Below are 5359 nucleotides of genomic sequence, written 5' to 3'. Positions count from 1 at the left end.
TAATTTGCAGTTTAAGACTGATACAGTCATATCCAATCATTGTGGTTGGGTTTTTGTTGTTGTTGTTGTTACATTTGATTTGTTACATTTGTCTTATTTACTTCACTAGATTATAAACTCCAGAAGGGAAAAATTTGCAGCTCAAACCTCCTTTGCCAGGTGCCTCATAGTTCAACAAATACAGTGATGTTATACTTTGTGCATCTCCAGGAACCACCAGGTGGTTCCTAATTCTACTTCTGGCATAAAAGAGTTGTCAGAAGAGTTTATGAATACAGCCTTGGGTTACAATATTTTTTAGCTCATGAAAAGGCCACACATTACTGTTTTTAAAGTAAATATTTATAGCAACACATTTGTTAGTTAATCCAGTTGCCATTCTCAGCAATTATATATAATTATCATTTAGTCCTATATCCTTTTCTCAGTTGGTTGTAACCAGATTCTGGTGATCCGTCATTTGTTTAAAATTATTTTTTGAGTTATATAATTATTCAGAGTGGACATAACTGCAAGTCACTTGGTCAGTTTCACAGAATAGTTAGCCTTTCAGTGATCTTTCCAGGAAAACAAACCCTATTAGCCCTCAACAAATATTCTATGACACAAAGTTACCTTCCTTTTGAAGTGTCCCCTGTTGGATGCTTCTTCAGGTGCAGACCTATAATAATTATAAGGAATGATCATTAATATATTTCTTCACATCTTAGACAATATTCTCAATTGATTACTACAACAAAAATTGGTCATTAATAATAGATTGTCTTAGTGCTTTTTTAATTGGCTTTGTTGGAACAACTAAAGAGATAGGTTACTACTTGGCAATACCATTTTATTCACCCTCCTATTGTTAGCACTGTGTAGTTGAGATTTTTATTTGTTTGTTTTAAAACGCTGGTTGAGATAAAGGGAGGCTGACAGAGCTTCCTTGTGATAAAACAAATGAAACACATACATCCTCTAAAATGGATACAGTGCTGAAAGCAAAGATGAATAGCCCACATATGTAACTCTATCTTAAATGTATATCATGGCACAATGCAGCACCATGATTGAGAGACTTCACTCAGGAGAGAGAAATGGCAGAGGCTGCAGTGAAAGTACTGGTCTATTGTTGGTGATAACTTCCCCTGGGAGTCAAGTAGAACTCACTTGAGGGGGCTTTTCTCTAAAACACAGCACCTTCTCCTTGCAGCCAGAGCTGGAGAACATTGATCATACTGAGTTGAAAAGCATTCACACTGGCTGCTTCCTTCTTGTTCTTGAAAGTGCTATTTGTTTTACTCCACAAGCAATGAATTCCCTTGACTTGATTTACAAGGAAAATGTGAGTGTCTAAAATTGTATGACTACTAAAAAAATGAATAAAACTAATGTCTTTTCCAATTTCAAAAGGTCTTTTTACTTGGCATAAAAAAAGATGTCTCAGAATTCTATTTTGTTTGTCAAGAGTGGATGTGGTTTAAATGTTTCAAAACAGCTGTTTCCATCCTTAAAAAGAGAGAGAGAGAGAGAGAGAAGCTTAATCATGGAGGCTTGGTGCAACAGAATCACTCCTTGCCTCTTCCATGTTCACATGGACACCTGGGTACATTGGGATTGATGTTAGGACTAGGTTAAAAGTAACATATGTACAGGGACCGCTCTAACTTCCTGTTCACCACTACTAGGTTCCCTATGATGGATCTAGAAATTGACATTTTATGGAACCAGATTTACGGACACTTAGATAAGTCAGGAGATCTAGAAATATGCCTTGAATTTTCCAGGATTGCTGACCATTCTCTATATGATATTGGATCATTCTTTGAAGATCTTCTGTACCAAAATGACCATTTTCTATCCCACTGAATATCATATTTTAAATATAGTGAAAATAGTATCACAAAAGATATCTCAAAAAAAAAGATATCTCATTTGCAAATATCTTCTATTCTGTAGTTTGCCTTTTAGTTTTTATTGATTGTTTCCTTCACTGTGCAGAAGCTTTTTATCTTGATGAGGTCCCAATAATTTATTTTTGCTTTTGCTTCCCTTGCCTCAAGAGACATATGTAGTAAGACGTTGCTACAGCTAATGTCAAAGAGGTCACTGCCTGTTTTTTTTTTTTCCTTCAGGATTCTGATGACTTCCTGTCTCTCATTTAGATATTTCATCTATTTTGAATTTATTTTTTGTGTATGATTTAAGAAAGTGGTCCAGTTTCATTCTTTTACATGTTGCTGTCCAGTTTTCCCAACATTATTTGTTGAAGAGAGTGTCTTTTTTCCATTGGATATCCTTTCTTAGTTTATTAAAGATTAATAGACCATATAGTTGTAGGTCCATTTCTGGGTTATCTAATCTGTTCCATTGATCTATGTGTCTGTTTTTGTGCCAGTACCACACTATCTTGATTACCACAGCTTTGTAATATAATTTGAAGTCTAGAATTGTAATCACCCCACCTTTGCTTCTCTTTTTCAAGATTGCTTTACCAATTTGAGGTCTTTTGTATTATCCAAAACATATCAAAAACTCATAAAACTCAACACCCAAAAAACAAATAACCCAGTTAAAAAATGGGCAGAAGATACAAATAGACATTTTTCCTTTTTTTTTTTCAAATAGACATTTTTCCAAAGAAGACATACAGATGTCTAAAAGAAACTGACACATGAAAAGATTCTCAGTATCACTCATCATCAGGGAAATACACATCAAAACTACAATGAAATATCACCTCACACCAATCTAAATGGCTAAAATTAACAACACAGGAAACAACAGGTGTTGGCAAGGATGTGGATAAAGGGGAACCCTCTTACACTGTTGATGAGAATGCAAACCAGTGCAGCTACTCTGGAAAAAACAATATGGTGATTCTTTGAAAAGTTAAAAATAGAACTACTCTATAATCCAGCAATTGCACTACAAGGTATTTACCCAAAGGGTACCAACTTGAAAGGATGCATGCACTTTGATGCTGATAGCATTATCAACAACAGCCAAAATATGAAAAGAGCCCAAACATTTATCAACTGATGAATGGATTAAAAAAAAAATATGGCGTGTATATATAATGGAATATTACTTAGCCATAAAAACGAATGAAATCTTGCCATTTGCAATGACATGGAGAGAGCTAGAGAGTATTATGCTAAGCAAAATAAGTGAATTAGAGAAAGACAAATGCCATATGATTTCACTCCTGTGGAATTCATGAAACAAAACAAATGAACATGGAGGTGGGAAGAGAGGTAAAGCAAGAAACACTCAACTATAGGGAATAAACTGATGGTTACTGGAGGGGAGCTGGGCAGGGGGTGGGTTAAATAGAGGAGGGGCCCTGCCCCCTGCACCGCCCCCTGGGAGCCGAATAACGCCCTTCCAATACCCAGCGCTGACCCCGGAGCAGGAGAGGAGCTTTCTGACAAGGCTCACCGCGTCGTGGCCCCGGGCAGGGGCATCCTGGCTGCAGAGGAGTCCGCCGGGAGCGTCGCCAGGCGGCTGCAGTCCGTGGGCACGGAGGACGTGGGGCGAACCTGCTGACCCCACCGCGTCGACCCCCCCCTCGGGGGGGCCTCCTCCTCCACGAGACACTGCACCAGGAGACCCACGATGGGCGTCCCTTCCCCCAAGTCATCAAACCCAAGGGTGGTGGTGCAGGCATCAAGGTGGACAGGGTGTGGGACCCCTGGCAGGAGCAGGAGGCGGAACCCCCCCAAGGGCTGGGGGCTGTCTGAGCGCTGTGCCCAGCGCAGGAAGGACGGGGCTCACTGCCACGTGGCGCTGTGTGCTGGAAATTGGGGAACGCACCCCCTCAGCGCTTGCCATCCTGGAAGATGCCAACCTTCTGGCCCGTCAGCCAGCACCTGCCGGCAGAATGGCATCGTGTCCCTTGTGGAGCCTGAGATCCTCCCCGATGGGGACCACGACTTGAGGTGCTGTCAGTGCGGAACCGAGAAGGTGCTGGCCGCGTCTACAAGGCCCCGAGTGACCACCACATCTACCTGGAAGGCACTTTGCTGAAGCCCAACGTGGTAACCCCAGGCCACGCCTGCACCCATAAATGTTCTCATGAGATTGCCATGGCAACTGTCACAGCACTGCGCGCACAGTGCCCCCCGCTGTTACTGGGATCACCTTCCTACCAGGGCCAGAGGGAGGAGGAGGCATCCATCAACCCCAATGCCACCAGCAAGTGCCCCCCGCTGAAGCCCTGGGCCCTGACCTTCTCCTACGGCCGAGCCCTACAGGCTTCTGCCCTGAAGGCCCGGGGTGGAAACGAGGAGAACCTGCAGGCTGCCCAGGAGGGGTAGATCAAGCGAGCCCTGGCCACCAGCCTCACCTGTCAAGGAAAGTACACCCCAGTGGTCAGGCCGAGGCTGCAGCCAGCGAGTCCCTCTTCATCTCTAACCCTGCCTACCAAGGCTGCCCCCTCAACACTCCAGCCCCCGCCCCCTCCCACACTCATTCTTGAAGAGAGGGCCTCACCTGGGACTCCAGGCTGCCCTTTCCCATCACTTTGGCCTCCCACGTGACATTGGTGTGTGGTGGTGTCTGTATATGCTAACTCCGTTGCTCTTTCCAGCCCACTGCCAATAAACAACTATTTAAGGGGGGGAAAATAAAATAAAAATAATAAATAAATAAATAAATAAATAAATAAATAAATAAATAAATAAATGTATTAAGATGGGCACTAGTTGTGAATAGTATGTAAGTGATTAATCACTAAATTTTACACCTGAAGTTTTGTTGTTGCTGATGGTCTAAGGTCTAAAAAATTGCTGACACCCAGAGTGAACTGTTGCCACTGGCCCACTACCCGAGTCCTGAGAGAACCCTAATAAACCACTAAATAAAGGATTGAGTTACCAAGATTACTCTCGCTTTTTAAGTCTCAAACTTCCAGTTATCAAGGTCATTGCTTTTCACACTTTAATGTACATATAGGTCATCTGTTATTAATATATAATTTCCAGTTTAGTTGACTGAGGTGGGAATAGTTCTTTCTGCATTTCTAACAAGCTTCCAGATGATGTTCCTGCTGTTAGTCGATGGACCACAGTTCTAGTAGCCAGTGTCTAGAAAACATTTAGTAGGACCATTAGTGAAAGAACCATTTAAATATTTCAAAAAACAACGAAGGAAAACCTAGGTACTAATATCCTCACAGTTTCTTAACCTTTTAAGTGAAAATGTATGCCATTACTAGTTTTTACAGACCAACATGTTAATCTAATATTTTGCATTAGATTGTACACTTTTTCCAGCTTTATTGCGATATACTTGACAAATAACATTTTGTAAATTTAATGTATAAAACGTGATTTGATGTACATTTATATTGGCAAATGATCACCATGGTAAGGCT

The 5359-nt window shown here is 41.5% G+C and overlaps 1 pseudogene; it reads left to right on the top strand.

Annotated features, from left to right (window-relative positions):
* The first annotated feature begins 1680 nt into the window (after window positions 1-1680).
* LOC112643477 (fructose-bisphosphate aldolase A-like) lies at window positions 1681-4673 on the top strand (annotated as a pseudogene).
* Window positions 4674-5359: the final 686 nt, after the last annotated feature.

The sequence above is a fragment of the Canis lupus genome, chromosome 1 (assembly GCF_003254725.2).
Source record: "Canis lupus dingo isolate Sandy chromosome 1, ASM325472v2, whole genome shotgun sequence".
Taxonomy (NCBI): Eukaryota; Metazoa; Chordata; class Mammalia; order Carnivora; family Canidae; genus Canis; species Canis lupus.
The sequence above is the reverse complement of the archived record's forward strand: the minus strand, read 5'-3'. Positions and strand labels throughout refer to the sequence as shown.